Source organism: Ornithorhynchus anatinus, chromosome 13 (genome assembly GCF_004115215.2).
Source record: "Ornithorhynchus anatinus isolate Pmale09 chromosome 13, mOrnAna1.pri.v4, whole genome shotgun sequence".
Lineage (NCBI taxonomy): Eukaryota > Metazoa > Chordata > Mammalia > Monotremata > Ornithorhynchidae > Ornithorhynchus > Ornithorhynchus anatinus.
Genome location: NC_041740.1, coordinates 13,772,958 through 13,795,530, shown reverse-complemented (window position 1 = coordinate 13,795,530; position 22,573 = coordinate 13,772,958). Strand labels below are relative to the sequence as shown.

General features: G+C 42.4%; 1 long non-coding RNA gene across 2 annotated transcripts in view; it reads left to right on the top strand.

The window, feature by feature from the left end:
• LOC114815919 overlaps positions 1 to 22,573 on the top strand; it is a 61,449-nt gene that overhangs the window by 21,925 nt on the left and 16,951 nt on the right. Inside the window, exon 3 of one of the 2 annotated variants that reach the window (XR_003763715.2) lies at positions 6,728 to 7,616. The exons of the other annotated variant lie outside the window; for it this stretch is intronic. This is a non-coding gene — a long non-coding RNA (uncharacterized LOC114815919). Of the gene's footprint in view, positions 1 to 6,727; positions 7,617 to 22,573 lie in introns of those variants that run through there. 2 annotated transcript variants of the gene reach the window in all.

Sequence of the window (22,573 nt, the reverse complement as noted above, 5' to 3'; positions counted from 1 at the left end):
GGCCTCAATTTTCCTTTCTGTAAAAGGGGAATAAAATGCATGTTTTCCTTACTTCTTAGAGTGTGAGCCCCTTGCGGGTAAGAAAATGTGTTCAATCTGATTATTTTGTATCTTTCCCAAAGCACAGTGATATGGCCCAGAGCAGGGACTTAAATACAATAATAGTACTGATAATAACAAGTCCAAAGATCCTGCAATGGACAACCTAGGGGATTGAATTGATTCTGGATCCTAGACTAAAATGGGTTCCTAGGCCTTATGTAAGCCAAGATTGACCCAGTGCTCCTTAGTAATTTAAAGTAATACTTATATCTTGATATAGCAGGGTAATCACAAAGGATTCAGGGAAAGGGGATTATCAAATTGCCTATATTCAGATTAGATTTCCTAGAGAGACTGCAGAATCTCTGTCCTGGAGGACATTAGATAAAGAATGAATAAGTACCCTCCCTGGAAGGTCATACAGAGGCTGGTCCAGATGTCTTCTTGAAGAGCCATCCAGCCATGTGAGCCTAACTCAGGGCCAGGATTTCCTGAGTTCATCTTGGACCAGATGCCCCAGATGTCCCTGACACTGGCCCCTAACCAGAATGAAGAGCAAACAGCTGTTTGCCTCCTGCATTCAGACTCTGCCTCTGTACACCCTAGCATACCTTTCTCTGTTATTTGAACATAATCATTTTGGGTACCCTTTGAAGTCTTTGGGGAGGAGGTAGGAAACCTTCCTGGAATTGTTAATTTCTATTGTATTCCATGTTTTGTGACATCAGTATAATAGTTAAATCTCACTAGGACCCAAATAAAATCTCCAGAGTCTGAAGCAAGGATCTGCCCTCTCCCTCCATCCCGGGTCCATATATGTGTTTCTTTCTTTGATTCTATTTTCAAGAATTTCAGCTTACATTTTTGCATTAAGCAATCGATCTGTCTCATTATTTATTTTTTCAGTATCTCTAAAGGTCCCACCCTGTATTAAGCCCTGATAATTTTGGAATTCTGACTCGTGCATTAAGTGCCCATCTGGCACTTAACCCTGATACACTGACTTTGAAAAAGATCCCTTTCTCAGTCTCCTTCCTGTTATCACATTTTCCCTTCCTCTCTGTTTTGAATCTTGGGAAATATTCTGCGATACTGAATTACTGTTGAAGAATTTATTGAGCATATGACAAAGATGTCATTGGACCTTAAAGGTAATACCTTTTATTTTGGAGCTATGTAAAATGAAATAGACTTGAGACACTCACAGAGTATTGATTGCTTCCATTTTTTCTTCTAAGATGTCTCAGAGGGTTTATTCACTAGTTCCCCCAGGTTCAAAATTTTGCCACAATATCTTCCTGCCAGAGGAAGTTTAATTTTTATGTCTTTGCAATGACCTGACCTCAAAGCAGAAACTATGTGGCCTAGATGAGAAGCAGCATAGTCTAGTTGTTAGACCGTGGGCTAGGAATCAGAAGGACTTGCGTTTTAATCCTGGCTTCACCACTTGTCTGCTGTGAAACGCTGGGTAAGTCACTTAACTTCTCTATGTCTCAGTTACCTCATCTGTAAAATGGGGATTAAGACTGTGAGCCCCATGTTGGACATGGGCTGTGTCCAAGCTGATTAGTGTGTATCTACCTCAGTGCTTAGTACAGTGTCTTGCACATAGTAAACAGCATGACTCAGTGGAACGAGCACAGGCTTGGGAGTCAGAGGTCGCGGGTTTGAATCCTGGCTCTGCCACTTGTCAGCTGTGTGACTGTGGGCAAGTCACTTTACTTCTCTGTGCCTCAGTTCCCTCATCTGTAAAATGGGGATTAAGACTGTGAGCCTCACGTGGGACAACCTGATTACCCTGTATCTACCCCAGCACTTAGAACAATGCTCTGCACATAGTAAGTGCTTAACAAATACCAACATTATTATTATTATTATTATTATTATTAAACACCTAACAAATACCACAAAAAAGACAGGTCTTAAATTCATTTTAGAATCCTTTTAGTTATAAATAATCAGTAGTGTTTCCTTGATTACATATTTGTCTGGACTATGCAAATTATGGTTTCTTGGCCATGACTTGAATGATTTTGTTTTAATAGTTCATAGGTTTTAGAATAAGAATGGGGAAACATTCAGATTTCAGTCTGCGGATGGTACACCTTCTTGCTTTCATTCCCCCTGCTGTTACATGGAACTTATATGGGAAATGGTATAGTTGTGTTTCTATTTTACTCCTATATTAAAAACTTTTCTTCTGAGATTTCCACCCAGCTTGAATTGCTGATTAACCCCATACACTTAGACAAGAATGGCTTTCGAAGAATCCTGAGAAATTCTATAGTACCCAAACCAATTTTGCCCTCAAATCAAAGAATAAAGAAATATAGCCATTTCAAGATCTCCCCTGAAGAGAACTCCTAAAATATAAACTGGTTAAATTGACTGAGAACACTAACAAAAATTGTAATGACATGATGTGTTGCTTTATTTCTTATGAGCAGTCACTCTCCATGAATTTTTTAAGGCTGTTCTTCCCTAGCACTCAGGGGGAGTGATGGACTTGCTAGAACTGCAGGAGAAATACTTGGAAGTCCCAAATTTGTTTGAACTGGGCCAAATAAAGAGTCTTTTTTTCCCAAAGGAGCAGACCTCACAATAAGGGTTTGCCTTCTTACATTCAACACCAATCAATCTATCAATCAATGGTATTTATTGAGTGCTTACTGTGTGCAGAATGCTATACCAAGACCTTGGGAGGGTAGACATGTTCCTGGCCATAAGGCACTTACAATTTTGAGAACCCTAAAGTATTCTGGGGAGGTATGGAAATGGATGTTTCACAAACCTCTATTTGGAAAGATAAAGTTGTTTAAAAATCTCATCTACTGAGTGAAATATTTATGACACTTCAGCAGTCAAGAATAAGACCCGTCTTAAAAGTAGGTGTGAAGACAAACTAATATAGGCATCAAATTCACATTCTGAATAAAAACATTTGCTCGGGCAAAACATAAATAAAATAAATTAAACTTTCCTCAGGAATCTTGGCCAATGTAAGAAACATTCGTGGAAAAGTCTTGCCTGGAAGTACCTTCAAATAAATTTGCTAGACTAGTGGAAATAACACAGGTCAGGTAGACAGGAGACTTGGGTTCTGGCCAAACTTCTGCTATGGGTGTGCTGCTTGATCTTGGGCAAGTCACTTAACCTCCCAGTGCTTCAGTTTCTTCATCTGCAAAATGGAGATAATAAAACCTTCCTCTACATACTTCACAGGGATTTTGAGATAATCGATGAGAAAATGCTTTGGTAAATAAAAGCAATGTACACATCCAAGGTGTCATGAACCAAAATAATATATCAAGTTTCATTGGTACTGATGATGATGACGATGATGACTGGGGTTAATGCTGCATGTTTTCATTGTCTGGAAAAAGTGCTTTCAGATGGTTTAAGCAGGGTAATTGATCAGTTTATTCATTAAAAAAAGACTTTAATGCCTCATCTTGTTTGAGAGAAACATGGAGACAAGAATGAGGAACAAGCAAGGCAAAAGGGAAATGTTTTGTGTAACCTGGTACTAATACAAAGAGGTAGGAAAGCAGATGGATAAGGGCAGAGGCAGTAGAGAGGGCTATTGTCTGAACTTTATTTTACTGTGTCTGGTGGAAAGCCTTAATCATACTGTACACTCCAGAACTTCCAGCACACAGAAAAGGAATTTTGAGGAAGATCTTTTGGAAATGAAATGTCTTTTACTTCGCACTTATCTGTGAAGAACAAAAAGGGAGATAGTTCCTAAGCCACTTCTGCCTTCTCTTCTTGAAGCCAGTGGAAGTTACATTTTATGACCCCAAAGGTGGAATTTTGTTCTTTGATTTTCTCAGAACTGAAAGCTTTGATACTGTACTTCTCCAATAGTTATCAAAGTAAATCTTGAAGTTCTTGTTCCTCTGGAAAGGGATTTATATGTTGTTGCAGCTGCCTCTCTGTTATGCTCTGATCTGTGTGGATGCGCGGTAAAGGAGACATAGAAGCCAGCATAGCCTTTCTCTGGTAGGCTGAACAAAATTCTCACTTCAGGATTATTTGGCTGAAATATGCAAGAGAACAAGGTTGCCTCTGGGGAGAATCAAGTCCTTACCCAGCTAGGCATCAAATGGTCAAAATAAATGAGTCAGTGTCAGGGTCTCACTAACTTCCTGTCCTAAACTGTGATGCCGCTTCCTCAGTTTTGCAAGGTTGGGCTGGTTGGTTACCCATTCATTCTAAGGGCAACACGTCTATCCAGTGGAGGAAGAAAGGAGAGCTATCAAGTATGGAAAACTAACATGAAGTCTAAGAGAATAATAACTGTGCTATTTGTTAAGTGCTTATTAAGCGCTTACTATGGGTCAAGCACTGTACTAAGCGTTGGGGTAGATACAAGATAATCAGGGCCTTCATGGGGCTGACAGTCTAAGAGCGAGAACAGTTATTGAATCTCCATTTTGCAGATGAGGGAACTGAGGTACAGAGGAAGGGAAGTGACTTGCCCAAGGTCACATCGCAGACGAGTGGCAGAGCTGGGATTAGAACCCAGGTCCTCTGACTCCCAGGCCCAGGCTCTTTCCATTAGGTCACTGCTTCTCAGCGAAGGAGACAATATGACAGAGATTTAGTGCAAGGAAAGAGAAAAAGCAGTTTCCCCTCGATTTCTTTCCAAGTAAACCATTAGTAGCTTTCTTACCTGAGAGATGTAATCTATTTGATCCCTTGAGTGCTTGTGGCCAAAGAGCCTAGCACTTGACAGTGGGAGCATTTCACAACCCATTAACCTCTTGTTGCTACTTCCTCCTTCCTCCAAGAGCTGGCAGGGTGTGCCCAACAGCCAGGAGACCCACTCTGGAAACTGGAAGAAAGCCATGAAGAAAACTGGAAGAAAGCCATGAAGACCACGATGCACCTTTTCCCCCTTTTTCCTTTTCCCACCTACTACCTGGCCTGAATCTGTCCCCAAACAGAGTAGCAGGGCAGCATCCAAATCTCGTTCAAACCTCTCTTGGTTTGGAGGTGCATAGCCCAACCTGGCCCACCAGCTGTCTGGGTTTGGGATTAGCGGGCCAAGCCTTGCCCAGTCAGGTCTCTACCATTGGCAGGGCATCCCAAGTCCCTGCTCCTTTAGGGGTGTCAGTAGCATCCTAGGGTTAGCTTGTAACAACAGCAGGAATAGCAGCATTTGGTTGACCAGAGAGATTCAGAAAAGGGAGTCAGTCAGTCAGAGAACTGTACTAAGCACTTGGGAGAGTACAATATAATAATATAACAGACATAGTCCCTGTCCACAAGGAGCTTACAGTCCCGGGGTTAGCCTATAACAACAGCTGCAGTACCAGCATCTAGGGTGACCAGAAAGCTTTAGAAAAGGGAGGGGGTCAGGGTGGTTCTGGCCATGAGGTCCCAATCTGGGTGGTTTTCCCCAATGTGGGCTGGGGGCTTGAGGGGACCTGAGGTCTACAGTGGTCCCGGGGATAAGTTATGGTCAGGGCTGGGTCAGGCCCTGGCTCCCACCACCACCTCATTAATAATAATGTTGGTATTTGTTAAGCGCTTACTATGTGCCGAGCACTGTTCTAAGCGCTGGGGTAGACATAGGGGAATCAGGTTGTCCCACGTGGGGCTCACAGTCTTAATCCCCATTTTACAGATGAGGGAACTGAAGCGCAGAGAAGTTAAGTGACTTGCCCACAGTCACACAGCCGACAAGTGGCAGAGCTGGGATTCGAACTCATGAGCCGTGACTCCAAAGCCCGTGCTCTTTCCACTGAGCCACGCTGCTTCTCTTCCTCCTGGAGGTTGGGGGAAGGCCTGGGTGACCCTTAAGATCATCAGCGTAACTAATGGATACATCAGATTGAACTGTTCCAACAGATATGCAGCATTTGTCAGTTGGCTTGACAACAGATAGTCAATCACCAGAACTGAGGGATCAAGGGAACAGTGACTTACAAACTAGGCTTTAGTTCCCTATTCCTCTCTTTTCCCACTGCCCCCTTGTCAGAGTCAACACTCATCCCTTTCTAAAATAAATGAAGGGATAGATCTGAGCCTGGGTTGAGATCTCCATATGTGGGGTAAGAAGCTGTTCGACATATCGCATGGTGAGCCCTGGGGAAGGGTGTCTGCCTGCTAGAACCTGGGTCTGAAATATCTGGGTTCTAATCCTGTATCTGCTATATGCTTGCTTGCTTGGGCAAATAACTTTTTTTCACTGTACCTCAGTGTCCTCATTTGTAAAAAAATGGAGATAAAATACTTTTTCTACCACCTCCTTAGATTGTGAGCCCTATCTGGGGCAAGGATAGTGTCTGATCTGATTGTACCGTATCTACCCCAGTGTTTAGTACATAGTAAGCACTTAACGATTGCCACAATTATTAGGAGCTGTAGGGGCCAATCTTCGGTCCCTCTCTGAATCAATCGGCAGTATTTATTAAGCACTCACTTTGTGCAGAGCACTGTACAAAATGTTTGGGAGAGTATACAATAACGGAGTTGGTAGACACTTTCCCTCTGAAGAAACCAAACCAGTAAGTTTCAGCTTCAACTGTCTACAGAGACCCCAGACAAGCATTACCCCAGAGGCACCCCGGGGGTTTTCTAGGTGACCGGAGCCTGAACTCGGTGACTTGGAGGCTCCAGAGAGAGGATGAGGATCCGGTTGGGAATCCATCAGTAATATTCACCCTCTCCTGCTAAGGGCACCAACGGAGGGAGATGGGACTAGTCACAGACCACGGGGACTGGACACAGCCTATTCTGGAGTCTGACACCCGGATCCAGGAGCGCTACTGAAAGCCCCGCCCAGGAGCCTAGCACCGTGAAAACTGGCTCGGCTGCTTCAACACGTTCAGTGAACTTTATCTACACAGGCCCCGGCTGCTCAGTATTCAAAAACCCATTTATTTGATTCTGCTGGCCCTGTTGCTTTTCTCCCTATGTCACCAACTCGCCCCAAAACAGGAGCATTAAGGGGGAATATCAGCAGAGATGAACTCTGTTGCCTCACAGGAATGTAGTCTTGACAACAACCTGTCTTCTGGAGGACTTCAGGCACTACTGATCGGCAGAAAGAAAATCAACTGTTCTTGCTTAACAGAAGCTTCCAGAGTGAATCATCACTTTCCCTGCTCTCCCTGAGGCGTGCCGCAGCCAGGGAATGCTTGTCATTGCCGGAGAGACCATTACCTCATTTTCTCTCTTCGTTCCCAGGGGTTAACAAGGAACTGGCCACAGTCAGCCACTAATCCTTTCAAACACTTCTGGAAAAGTAAACTCATTCTCACTTTTCTCAAAAGGCCTGGTCAGTTTCAGCTTCTTCACACCAAACCATGGACATGCCCCCACGATGACCTGGAAGTGCTCTTTTTTAGTGCAAAGCAGGCTCGGTGCCCTCTGTAGTCCTGGGCTTCTCATCCTAGACTGCGTAAAGGGCGTCTGACTTACTACCTGTTAGACTTAAGTGATTTTTCCCTTTATTAGGTATCGGGTTAAAGGTAACCAACCAAAGCACCATAACAACTATAAACTGGCCCTTTCCAAGACTTTATTTAGACTAAAGTTCCTAAAGATATCAAATCTTATTAAATTTCAACAACAAAAAAATTCATCTTGTATTTCTATAGGCCCTTTCTTCAAAGACTCAGAGCATTTTATAAACCTGAATCAACCCTTTACTCCCCATTCATTCATTCATTCATTCATTCATTCGTATTTATTGAGTGCTTACTGTGTGCAGAGCACTGGACTAAGTGCTTAGTATGCATTTTATATATGGGAAAACAGAGGTCTTGGTTACAATTTGGCTTCATTTGTTCAATATGTCAGCAGCAGAACTAAATCTGCGTCTTCTGGCATGTATTCTAGCATGAGCTTCATCTACAAAAGTAAATGCTTCCATTAGCTCCCTAACTTTATTCAACCAGAATCTTTTATCATCCCATCTTAGAAAAAACACTTTAAATCTGCATAGCCACAGAATAATCTAGGGACAGGTGGCAATGAAGGTAATAGAAGAGTTATGTGGTGTTATGTTGGGAGAGGTTAGAAGCAGAACAGGACCAGTGAATGCTCCTGGGATAAACAAGGTTAATATAGGAATCAGCCTTGGGTGTTATGGCATAGCTGTCTGATGCTGGCTGTATTACCTTATGCACATTAGTGGTCAGAATCTTCTTCTGAGTAAATGGGTGTCCTGAATGTCTAGTAAATTGACTCTGATGGAAACAAAAAGGAAATGATTTTAAGGGAGGAGGCCCTTACATCATGCTCTACTTTTGTTCCCTATCCAGTTTCCACTGCGGGCCACTCTCTGCTATTACTTGGCATACTGAGGGCACCCACGCAGTCAGCTACCAGCTCAGCATTTTCTCTCAGGCCATAGAATGGAATGAATGGTCTCCTTCTAGCCCATTGCTCCTTACTTTTGTTTGTGGATCTGGGTGTCCCTGCCCTTGCCCTTTTTCTACCCTTTCCAATCACTGTCGTTGTCAGTGCTTCCAACCCCGATTCTTCCTATCGGTCAGTCAATCAATGGCATTTATTGAGCACTGATTGGGTGCCGAGTACTGTACTAAGGGCTTGTGGGAGTACAATATAACAGAGTTGGTAGACGTGTTCCCTGCACACAACAAGCTTACAGTCTAGAGGATGATAGTCACAAGCACCATTTTATGGAAATAAATCAGCAAGGCTAGACAGCAAGATTCTCTCCCAAGAGGTGGGTTCTGCCAGCTGTCTCTCCCACAGCTCCTCCTCATCTTCCTGGCTCCCCTCCTCTTACTTTTCCTTGTTGCTCTTCTTCATCCTTACCCTCTCCCATTTTAACCCTGCTCTTACCCCTCCTAAGACCCAATCTGCTCAGCCAGTCACCCTCTAGGAGCTGTCTTGTGTTCAATCAGAATGCTTGGCTGTAATCCAGCTGGAAACAACTTCTCCTTGATATATTGAGATATCATGTTTCCAGTCCAAAAAATTCTGCATTGTCATGGTACAGAACCTGCAACGATGCTGCAATGTTATATTTTGGGAAATGAAAATTATTTTTATATTACTAACAGCAATACAGAGTAGGGTCCCCAAAATAGAGGCATTGAAAGGAAGAAAGTTTTTCAGTCAATAATTCGGTAGTGTTTATTGAGTGCTTACTGTGTGCAGACCACTGTAGTAATTGCTTGGTACCACAGGAAAATGAGTTTCAACATCGAGGAAGAGAAAAAGCAGGAGCATGATAGATTTATATAAAATGTAAGAATAACTAACCATACCCTTATACAAACTTTCTCCCATAAAACAAGACTTTGGCACTTAGGAAATGAAAAACACCCCCAATTTAACATTTTAACATTTCTTTTAACAACAAACAGAACATTTGTGACTGGGGAAATTGCTCTTCCTTCAGTTTTACAGAAAAAAATTACTTCAAGGTTTTGCTGCCCACATGCAATAATATAGGTTATAGTTCCTCGCTTAAAGGCATCATCAGCTCAAGAGGGAATTAGGAGGAATTTTCCCTTGTGTTTTGGTCATGCACAATTAGATGTCGAGTTGCTATAGAGTTGTTTTTATTTATCTTTGAAACCTTCGGCAGTGTCAAGACATAGAATGATCATTGAATAAAATGGGATTCTGGGACTAAGATGGTAAGATCCTTATGGGAAGAGATCAGAAATTTTACTTTGTTCCAAGACTCCAGGAAACTAGTACAGTACTCTGCACATGGTAGGTGCTTAATAAATATTAATGATGATGACAGTGCTTTGATTCAGCTGGCTTTATGTGTCTTCATCCAAAAATGAATGGGTCTTATGTTTCAGCCATATGTCTGAATGAAAGAACATTGAGAAAATTTCCCAGAATACTTTTAAATACCTCTCTTTCTTAGCCTCATGTCCAGGAATTGAAGTCTGAATTTGGCAAACTTTATCTAAAAGGAAAAACTGCATCATCCATATAAGTGGTAGATGGACAGCCACGGAACCACTACAGCAAACACTAGATTGAGTGGATGTGAGAAGGGAGCCCCTCAAATTTGATCCCAGTGCCAAACCTAAATTTGGGGCATCTTTTAATATAATCCTGATGACATTTAGGTCCCTTCCAATAAACTAGAAACCCAGGTGAAATTACAAACAAGGCATTTCTGCCAAATTTAGAATCATGTTGTCTTTTTGTTCTACCAAGATCAAATCCTTAAACCTTCAGCTATTGTGGATGAAGGGTGCTGTTAGGGCAGAGGGTAAATGGCTTTTTTCTCCAACTCACTGAAGTGGTGAGACTTTAGCAAAGTTATTTGCTGATATTTTCGGGAAACTGATTCTCTGGCATCATGTTCACCAGAGAGTAGAGTGGTCCTCATCTCCTAAGATGTGGGCCTCGGGCATAAAATTGCTACCTGTGGCCAGTGAGGATGGGGAAAGTGTTTGTGATCCATTCTATTTTCTGAAACTATTCACCAGGTTGTTTTAACCGGAGATGATCAGCAGGCACTAAATTCCCCTTAGTGTTTACACTCAACCCTTCAGCATCGCTATTGAAATTTTTGAAATACTGAGACAAGGCAAGGTTCTGGCACAGGGGTTTATCCTTTAAATCAGATTAGAGAAACCCTGAGAGTCACATGGAGGGAAAATAGGAGAAAAGTAGGACACTGAGTTTTCTGAGTCCAAAACCCTCCAGGCTAAGCCTGGGCATCTTTGAAAGTCCTGGGTGTCTGAGGTGTGGCCCCTTCGAGAAGGAATTTCAGGTGAGGGTCCAAAGGAGGATTAGAGGTAGCTGCAAATTAGAAGAGGAAAATTGTTCTATGTTCATTTAACCAACTCAAGATTGTTCAGTTATTCAGCTACTGGTTTGGAGGTTTCCTAATTTGTGTGCAAGGGAGTGTGTAGGGGCAGGAGTTGGGTTGGAAGGGTATCTTCAAATCAGGTGTCCTTTCTTGGCTCAAGGGTTATGTTACTATATTGTTATGTTCTACTCATCCACACGCTTAATACAGTGCTTTGCACACTACAAGTGCTCAATAAATATGATCGATTGATTAATTAAAGGGTCTGAGTATATCATTCTGGGTAGCTAGGGGAGCATGGACAGTCCCAGTCAGGAGAGCTCATGTAATTGGGCATGTAGCACAAGTGTTTCTAGGTCTACCAACTCTGTTATGCTATACTCTCCCAAGTGCTTAATACAGTGCTCTGCACACAGTAAGTGTTTAATAAATAGGATTAACTGATTGATTGATCAATCACATCTTAGCTTTCAAAAGTACCAGCTTCTGCTAACAGAATACCATAAACTATTTTGCATGGAATCCCATTCTTTCTATGTTAGAGCAGAGAGGTGAGGGGAGCAAAGAAATAGACTGGATATCAATCAATCAATCAATCAGTGATATTTTAATCCCAGCTCTGCCACATACCTGATATGTGACCTTGGTCAAGTCATTTGACTTCTCTATGCCTCAGTTGCCATTATCTATGAAACTGGGATTCAATATCTGTTTTCCCTCCCACTTAGACTGTGATCCCTAGGTGGAACAGGTTATGAGTTCAAACTGATTATCTTGTATCTACTCCAGCGCTTAGTACAGTGCTTGGCACTTACCAGATATTATTATTATTGTTGTTGTTTGCTTACTGTGTGCAGAGCACTGTATGAAGCCCTTGAGAGAGTATACTACAGCCGCGTTGGTAGGGAGGTTCCCTGCCCACATAAGCATACAGTCTAGAGGGGATATGGTTAAACTAAAGGACTGAACTAATTCATATCCCAGACACACAGCCCAATCATGGAAATAAGCAATCTTCCAGTCTCTATGGGCTAATAAACATGGTATCTGGGCAACTACTAGATAGTTAGCTGTGAAAAGTCCCTTGGACTCCCCCAAGAATTAGGAGCACACCACATCGTATACCCCTTTTATGAGTCATGGAGATGTGGGTTTGGGGAACAGTTGCAGAGACTAGTAACTAAAAATTGAAATCAGAGAATGGGGAGATCAACAACACATTCCTGACTGCCAAAAGTGGGAGACCCCAAACCTGAGAGAAGCAGCATGGCATAGTGGATAAAACATGAACCTGAGAGTCCTGGGTTCTAATTCCAGCTCCATCACTTGTCTGCTATGTGACCTTGGGCAAGTCACTTCTCTGTGCCTTGGCTACCTTATCTGTAAATTGGGGATTAAGACTGTGAGCCCCATGAAGGACACAGACTGTGTCCAACTTGATTAGCTTGTATCTATCCCAGAGCTAATACAGTGTCTGGCAAATAAGTGCTTAGCAAATACCATAAAAATACCATTAAAATACTATTAAAAAATGAGTGCTGTGGGATAGGAGAGAGCAGGGAGTAGGCCAAGAGCAAGATTAACAGCCACAGTGCTGGAATACAGCAAAATTAGTACCTCTTCCATTTTTCCATTTTGTCAGGTCAGTCACCATACCCCAGCCCTGCCTCTTCTAGGGTCATTTCTTGCATTGAACTAAATATTCACTTGCCTCCATGACCCTTTCCTCACATCCATCCTTACTGAAATCCATATGGACTTCAGCTCTATGATCCTAGCAGCATTCTCGCATCACGGCATCTGGGGAGGTTTGGCTTTCAGTGTGGGCATCTCATTAACTCATCCTCCCACCCACTACTAATGACAGATTTTGGCAGGAATGATAATCCACAGAGACAGCCAGCAATTGGGCCCAGAAGGGAATTTTCATCTTATGCATCTTATGCATTTTCATCCTAGATCTGTCAAGACTCCATTCGTTGTTTTTTTTAACCTCACTAAATGAAACATCAGCTCTGCTGACTGTGAACAGGCTTTGAAATAAGGAGGGTTTCAAAACAAGAGGCAGGGAAGTTCTTTCCCAGAACACAGTGAAGTTGTTGTGGCATCCTAAGACCCGTAGTGGTCCCCAGGGGAAAGGACAGATAAATATTGTGAGCTCCAACTCTTGCCATGGTGACTACCTATACAAAAGCCAAACTCCCCAAAAAAGCACTCTGGGAAATCCCAGGCAGCTACCGCACAGGGGCTGCTACAACTCCTCAAGTATTACTATTATTATTATTGTTCTTTTTGTATTTGTTAAGTGTTTATTATGTGTCAGGCACTGTTCTAAGCTTTGAGGTAGATATGAGTTAATCAGGTTAGACACAGTCTCTGTCCCACATGGATCTCACAGTCTAAATAGGAGGAAATAAGATTTAATCCCCATTATACAGTTAAGGAGACTGAATTACAGAGAAGTTAAGTGGCTTGCCCAAGGTCACACAGCAAACAATTGGCAGAACTAAGGCCCTCTGACTCCCAGGCCTGGGCTCTTTCCACTAGGCCATGCTGTTTTACATTTCTCATGTCTTTTCTCTGCCTACTTTGGGTGGGACCAAGGAAGGCCCTTGTTCTGCCCCCTTTCTATCCAGAGACAGCTGATGAAGGGTGCCAGGAGAAAGAATGGCTGGGTGTGAATATCTCTAAACTCTCTCCAGGAAGCCTTCCCTAACTAACTTCTCATTTTCCCTAATTATTTCCCTCTCTTCTACATCACCTATGCACTTGAGTCCGTACCCTGCAAACAGTTAAGTACTCACCCCACCCCCATGGAACTTATGTACATGTGTATATGCGCAGTTGCTTTCCATACATGTAACTTATTTTAATGTTTGTCTCCTCCAGTAGATTGTAAGCTCTCTGAGGGCAAGGATCGTGTCTACTTACTCTCCCCTATGCCTTCAGTACCGTGCTCTGGACAGATGGATTGATTGATCCATGGAAGTGCCCATCCGGTAATAGTTGCTGTGTGAGTAAGGGTGGGAACACTGGTCTCTGAATCAGATCCAGAGTATTCATTCAATAGTATTTATTGAGCGCTTACTATTTGCAGAGCACTGCACTAAGTGCTTGGAATGTGCAAATCGGTAACAGATAGAGACAGTCCCTGCCCTCTGACGGGGTACTTGTGAGAGTTCAATGTTACAGATTATATAACAATATAATCAGATTCCAAAACATTTATTATAATAATAATGATGGTATTTGTTAAGCGCTTACTATCTGCCAAGCACCCTTCTAAGCACTGGGGTAGATTCAAGATAATCATGTTGTCCCATGTGGGGCTCACAGACTTAATCCTCATTTTACAGATGAGGGAACTGAGACCCAGAGAAGTTAAGTGACTTGCCCAAGGCTACACCGCAGACAAGTGACTGAGCCGGGATTAGAACCTACGACCTCTGACTCCAAAGCCCGTGCTCTTTCCATTAACTATCCTGGGACAGAACACTCAGCAGAACCCAGAGGAAACTGTGTTGACCCATTGAGACTTGGGTGGGTATGGCTAAGATCCAACTGGCCAGCATCTCTCAGGGTCTCATAATTGATTGGAAAAATAGTTTACTTATTGACAGCCAGAAGAGAGATTGAACATCTTCTTTTGAAGCGTTAGCATTAGTGACTATAAGACAGACATTATGTGTGTATATGTGTGTGTGTGCACATGCATGCTTGTGTGTTTTCCCAACATCTCATTCCTACTGTCTGTCTTCTGCCATCTGTCCTTCAGTCCTTCCCATCCTCTTCATCTCAATCTCTGGCTCCTCCGTCTCTCCCACCTTGGCTCCTCTACTCCCTCTGCCATCCCCCCTTTACCTTTCCGCAGCTAAACCCTCATTTTCCCCTTTTCCCTCTGCTCCTCCACCCCTCCCTTCCCATCCCCACAGCACTGTACTCGTCCGCTCAACTGTATATATTTTCGTTACCCTATTTATTTTGTTAATGAATTGTACATCGCCTTGATTCTATTTAGTTGCCATTGTTCTTTCGAGATGTTCTTCCCCTTGACTGTTTATTGCCATTGTTCTTGTCTGTCCGTCTCCCCCGATTAGACTGTAAGCCCGTCAAACGGCAGGGACTGTCTCTATCTGTTGCCGACTTGTTCATCCCAAGCGCTTAGTACAGTGCTCTGCACATAGTAAGCGCTCAATAAATACTATGGAATGAATGAATGAATGAAAGGTGCTCTTCTGGAAAAGCGCCTGTATTAGGCACAAAGGACCAAAACTGTATTTTTCATATAGATCGTGTGCCTGAGGATCTATGCTTCCAGTTCGTCCATTCATTCAATTGTAGTTATTGAGCACTTAATGTTTTTAAAAAAGAACATTGTGTTAAAGTTTCAAAGAACCTTAGAGGCAAAATAGGGTGATTGCACCAACCCAAGAGAAATGAAATTACCTCTGAGTCACTGTCTAGACCTGTTAGCTATCTCATTGTTGTTTGATTTGTAATAAACTGTGGGGATTGGGAAACAAAGCTAAGGCTAGTGAATGAGAGGAGAGGGTCCGTATGGGCCCTTCCTAAGCTACTAATTACCGTGGCTCCCCCAAAGCCACAGGATGGACAGAGAATGGTGGGGGAGGAAGAATGAAATCTTCCCACATTCCCATGAACTGCAGCCCAGCCTCTATTTCTATCATCCAGAATGGGATAAATCAAGATACAGTTGGGAGGGTCTTCTGTCTTTACCCTTGCCTGGAGGTGGAGGCTATGTCTGCCTAGAGAACAGCCATGTTCAGTTTGACACAGAAGTAAATGTAGTGTGGCCTTTTGGAAAGAGCATAAGACTGAGAGTCAGGAGAACTGGGTTCTAATACCAGCTTTGCCATTTGCCTGCTGTGTGATCTTGGACAAGTCACTTAACTTCTCTATGCCTCAGGTTTTGCACTTGTAAAATGAGAATTAAATACCCTTCCCCCTTAGACTGTGAGCCCTGTGTGGTTTTATACTGTACTACCCCAGCACTTGGAATATAGTAAGCATTGAACAAATACCACTATTATTATCATTATTATTAGTAACAGTATCATTATCATTATTATAATTATTATTGTGGGCATTACAGAATCTACATGTTTCTTAGTGGCCCAAACAAAACTTTAGTTTGTCCAGTGAATGTATTTCTGCAATTTCAAGGTGAGCATGTAAATTGCCATGTTGCTGTCACTTGAGTTTGGTTGCACACATATATTTCCCAAAATTGTGTAAATGTTTCTGTGACCTGGGTTTCTCTGTGTTAATTTTACTGTTTTATCTTCAGCACTTACATATGTATGAATATTTTTATTTGGATTTTTGTTTCTATATTAAATTTCTTATCCCACTATTCATCCTGATATACTAAAACTATTTCTGTTACATCTTCCTGGACACACTATTTGTGAATAAATTTTGTCTGAATCCCCCTATTAACTGTGAGCTTGAATCCACGGAATGTTTGTCTTATTTATTTTGTACTCTCCCAAACACTTAGAAAAATGGATTCAATAAATACCACTGATCAATTGATCAATTCATTGATCTCTATATTTCGTCTCCTGTTTGTAAAATTCTCAAGGTCAAGGACTGTACCTTCTACTTCCTTTTTATCTCTGTACCACTCTTAGTGCAGTGTTTTCCCCACAGCATCTGCTCAATAAAATGATGTGGACTGACTGCCTGGGGAGTAGTGGGTATAAGTAAAAAAAGTTACATGTAAATATCCTTTATTTAGTTCTGGCTCATCATCCTGCATCATTAAGGAAATGTCAAGAACAAATATAGGTCTTGCATCATGGCCTAAAATCCAGTTACTCAAATTAATCAAACTTTGGGGAGAGAGAAGCAGAGTCCTGAGGCTGTGCTTTTATAGAAAATATCCTTCTTCACCCTAGTTCAAATCCCTGGATAATCTGTATGAAGACACTTTGATTGAGCTTCCATTCGATTTCTCCTGATCCATCAGCATCATCTTCATCTTCCTAGTATTGATTTTAATACAGTTCACATTCATCCTTAATCGTTCAGCCAAACCCTGACAAAATCTGGCAACAACCCAGTCTAGGGCAGAGAAGGGGTCAGAGGAGGAAGATGTGACCAGACTGAAGCTTAAAGGATTCTGCTACTCCTGCCCCACGTTGCCCTTTATAATTCAAGGAGTGCAGCAATGGGATTCCCACTTGAAATGTCCGCATGAGTAGTTCTTTGGCCATACCTTTTGGGACCCTTCCTTTGATTTGGGAACTGCTGGTTCCTGGAAGCTGAGGACTGATGAATAAAATTGAACTGACAACTGTGGAGCTAATGGAATAGTCTACAGGACTGGCATAGAGTGGGCACTATTTTTAAATACTGTTTAGTCCATCAACCTGATTAGAATGAAAGCTCCTTGGGAACAGGGAAGATGTCTTGTGTGTCTTTTGTATGTCACCAAAGCACAGTGAATTGTGCCCAGTGGGACCTTGTACACCAAACCTCTCTAAATAGGTTTCAGGGCAGCGGTAGGATTTTTGTTGTTTTTTTTTAGAGATCAAACTGAAAATTGCAAGGGCAGAATAGGGAGGGAGAGGGAGACAGGATAGGAGACATGGAATGATTTTGGGGAGATATCGTCAACAACAGGCAGATCTGGAATTGTTTAAACACATCCTAGGAATACAGGGGAACTAATGAGGAGGAACTAAAGTGGTGTGGGCCCTTGTATGGCTCTGAGTCCAGAAATGGGGACATGGTAAAGATAAATGTCAGAGACTAAGATGGAGATTTTCTCAAACAAAATAAGAATTGTATGTTTTCGTGTACATCTTGCAGGCAGGGGATTATTCTCAAGGCATGAAAAAAGGGAGTTAGCTTTTGTTTAATATTTATATTCAGATCAATAGTATAAGGAGATTTTCCATTACTGTGCATCGAAGTCCAGCATTATAGATCTCTCGCAAGTCCCATTTGAAAGCCTCATCTCAAATAACGAAGAAGTGCTGAGGGTTTCTGGAAGGTGACTGCAACAGTAAGACCAATTTGGTCTGTGGCTAGCCAGAATAGGGAAAAGGCTTCGGTCAGATCATGAGTCTAAGAGGAAGGACTGTAAACTGGGATTGAGCTGTACACAAAGAGCAAACTATCTGGGTGTAGAGTGTGGCAGGAACTGTTGGCTCTTTAGTCTCCACATCCACACCCACACACATAAGTAGTGATCACTGTCAGTAACGTCATCCTCCAACACAAAGGACAACTATTTACAGTACTGTGTACGTATACAGTCTATGTGAGTGGTATGTACCAGGATGAATTGAGGCTGTTCAGCTAAATATACGTATAGAATGCCCTCTGCTGGATAAATCTTTACAGGACACTCCCAGAACGAAACAATGCGGCTCAATTTACGAACCTTGGTGCCCTTGGAAAATCACTGTGGTCAGTGTTACAAAAAAGTATTTCAGAAGGAATCTAACAAATCATTCTTCTTTGATGGAATCTTGAAGGAGATTACCGAGAGCTGAGTAGCAACAAGATTCTTTACTAATACTTAAGTAACAATGGTGAAGTCGCACCAGGAAATGCCATGTAGAGAAATGCAAAACTTGGCACATTTTCCTCATTCTATCATCAGAGGAGAAATCCCTTGCCTTACGCTTTATTTAGGCTTTTAGTTGGTGTTAAATGACCGGGTTTTTAATTTCCCTAATCTCCATCTTCCCTAATCAAGCAGGTTCCCGGTTTCCCAAAAATTTACCTGACTGACTGGAATTTACTTTCATATCGCTTTTTTACTGAGCCATAAAAACGCCAAGTGAAATTTAAACTGACCCTGTAGACAGAAAAAAGCACTCCTTCACCCACCTCCCCACCTCTCCAGCTTGAGCAATTCATCTTAACCTAATAAATTAGCTGGGCAAAAATGATAAATGTTGGTTAATGTTGGTCTTACTACTGTGGGCAGAGTATATGTCTGCTTAACTGTTATATTGTATTCTCCCAAGCATCTAGTACAGTGCTTTGCACACAGTAAGCACTTAATAAATATGATTGAATGAATGAATAAAAACCTAAAAATTAAGCATAATAGAAGGTATATTAATATAGGTGGATTTAAGGGGCACAAACCATCCTTGGATATCCTGCTTGAGATAGAACACTGAAGTGGTTGTATCACATAGGGTTCACATTCTCAATCCCCATTTTACAGATGAGGTAACTGAGGCCCAGAGAAGTGAAATGACTGGCCCAAGATTACTCAGTAGACAAGTGGCAGAGCCAGAATTAGAACTCAGGTCTTTCTGATTCCCAGGCCTGTGCTCTATCCATTAAGTCATGCTGCTTGAGACCATTCATCTGGTTTATAACAGACAGTTGGATTTTCAGCTGTTCTCTACTGACATGGCACTCACTGCCTGGTACTGACATGGCAGCTGAGTCCTTTATTGCCTGGTATTTTTATTTTCGGCCCTCAGCTTCTCTCTATCTCGGCTCCTGCTGCCAAGTCCCACAGCTCAAAAGCATTGTCCGTGTTTATCGGGTCCTGGGAGTGGAACGCAGTAACTCTGGAGTAAAGGGGACAGACGGGGTCCTGCCCAGCGACAGGCTCTAGGCTCTGTGGATTCTCATATCAAGTCATTAAGTTACATTGCATTATACATGTAACCTAACATATGTCAGCTATTTACTGGTAGGCAAAGCTGCATCCAAAATCCACATGAGTTGTCAGGGGCTACCTGAGATAGGGGTGTGAATATAGATGAGAAAACACGCAAAACAGGCTGGGGAGATTCAAGCCAGCATCCAACTAAGAGGTAGGAGATGGGAAGGGTGTTCAAAAATCAAACCCAGAATCCTGGCTTCTAGCAAGATTCTGAAATTGCAGTTACCAAATGAAGTGTTTCATATAATCCAGTGGACTGTGCGGCAAACATGCTGCTCCCTTACTGCCAACCTTTTGAAATTGATTTGTTAAAAACACTTTCTCTTTTCCTTCATCAACTCCTGCTTAAAACACTCTGTCCTTGGATACTTGCCACGTCAGAGGTTAGTGCCTCTGCTCCCTGAGAAAACGTTTGAGGAACTCAGGATCTGATAGCAGTAGTGAGTTAGGTGTGTTCTCTTCTTGATTCCTTTTATATCTTCCTTGGTTCTAGCTACACAGAGGGGGAGAGGGTGCAGGCTTGAGGTTTTCTGTACTTTATTTGTCTTTCCCTCTATTAATAGGAGTGAGATTATTTGCTTTCCTGCTCTATTGAATGCTTTTTGCTTATTTCCCGTACTTTGAGGCTTCTGTGGACTTTCCTGCATTTGTTTCTCATGTTGGTTCAGTGAGATTTTCTTCACAGATGGCCTATCTACTTTTTTTGTTTGTTTTTCTTTTAGAATAAAGTTGGATTGGAGTGAAATTCGTCTAGAATGTATAGCTTTTGGGTTATATTTTTATTGGTATTTTCTGGTACAGTAGGATATGCTAGAGACAAATTCCCCTTCTGTGGATTCCACCTCCCTCAAGCCCTTTAATAATAGTAATAATAATAATGATAAGTAAACATTTACTATGTGCCAGGCACAGTACAACTGGGGTAGAGATAAGCAATTTGGGTTGGACACAGTCTCTGTCCCAAATGGGACTCAGAGTCTTAATTCCCACTTTACAGATGAGGGAATTGAGGCACAGAGAAGTCAAGTGACCTGCCCAAGGTCACACAGCAGACAAGTGGTAGAGCCAGGACTAGGACCCAGGTCCTTCTGACTCCCAGGTCCATGCTCTATCCTCTAGGCCATGCTGCTTTACCTGATTACAGCTTGGGCCTGGCTTGGATTTTCCTGATTCATCCAGACATATATGTGGCAATCTTCTAAAATGCTGGGAGTTGTAGGCCCAGAATTATGAGAACATACACATATCTACAAACCAGGTCTAGGGTTTAACAAAAAAGGGCTCAGGGCAGAAAATAACAGTTGTCAATCAATCAACCAATAATAGTATTTATCAAGTGTCTACTTGTTTTGTTTTGTTGTCTGTCTCCCCCGTTTAGACTGTGAGCCCGTTGTTGGGCAGGGTTTGTCTCTATCTGTTGCTGAATTGTACATTCCAAGCGATTAGTACATACAGTGCTCTGGACACAGTAAGCACTCAATAAATATGATTGAATGAATGCAGAGCACTGTACTAAGTATTTGGGAGCGTACAGTACAACAGAATTAGCTGACACGTTTTCTGTCATAGCAAGCTTACAGTCTAGAGGAAGCAGCCAGGGAAAGGGTGGGAGGACCAGAACATCTTACTCTCAGTAAGGGGGGTGGAAGGAGATTACAGTCATCTCGTCTATTCCTCCTTCTCCTCATATATAAAGTAGAGGGGGATTCAATACCTGTTCTCCCTTCCCTTTAAACTGTGAGTCCCAGAAGGGACAGAGACTGTGTCCAACTTGATTCCTGGTATCTATCTCAGTGCTTAGCACAGTTGTTGGCACTATTATTCCCTCTTCTGTGCCTAGTCTTAGGACTAGTGCTAGAGATTTGGTGTCTTTGGACCACCTCCCACCCAGGTGGAGAGGAACAATTTAAGGCCCAGAAGAACTATTGGCTGTTCCAGCAGTTACACTCCTTAAAACACTCCTTGAGCTGAGACCACCCAAGTACCTCCTTATTCCAGGGGTTCTATCAGTAGGAATTCCCAGTTGGCAGTCCCCTAGAATCGGTGACCTCAGGCTGACCAAGTGGAGAGTACCCATGATCAGGGCCCTGGACAACTGAACTGCCTGGCTTCTTGCCCATGCCAGCCTGGTGACTGACCTGGCAAACCAACTTGAGCCCAACCCCAAGTGAAGGAGGAAGGCGAAGGTTTAGGGGGTTGGGGGGGCCGGAGGGGGAGTGTCACTGGCCTCACAGCAACCTGGCTGTATTTTGGGAGATTTAGGCATGACAGACCCACAGGTTCAAGGGCCAGTGGGCTGACTTGACCCCAAACAAGGTTGCACTATCAGCTTGGATTGAGGAGTAGCTGGATCCCAACCCGACAGAGTAAGGCATTGCATTTCCAATGCTAAGAGAGTGACTTCATTCCAGATAGTCCTTGTCTGTCTGTTGTCTGTTTACAATTATCCTTAGCACTTCTGCAGATAAACTCTACTTTTTATTCACTTGTTCATTTATTCAACTTTACATATTCTGGCTGCTACCAGCTCTGCTTTTTTTTCCTATTCCACAATTTTAAAGTTATTTTATGTTTGCCTGTCTCCTACTTAGATTGTAAACTCTTTGAGGGTAGGGATTATGTCTTTTATGTCTATTTTACCTTTCCAAGAACTTAGTAGATGCACCGAGCACTATAAATTCTCAATAAATATCACGGATGATAATGACCTTGTTGGACTACATCATGACTTTCTCTTTTCAACTACATAAAAGACAGCAAACTTTCCTTCATTATGGGCTTTTATTTGTAGAGTGATTGACTCCTCCGCTACTTCCAGCCTAATCTAATGTGATCCACTCTTTCTAGAACTGAGGCAGGAGAAGATAGATTTATGCAAAGCCTAATTGCCTTTGGGAATACATTACCTCATTCCTTTGTATCCTCTCCTGGCTTCCCATAGACACTCCTCTCTAAGTTAGCCTACATCCTCTGAATTTTAGGGTAGGTTGGAACCCAACTTTGGCAGCAATCCCCTATCCCTACCCACCCTGGACCACCCTCTCATCTCACATTCTTGAATCTGTTGGTTCTGAGCAGATGTCATTAATGCCAGAGTT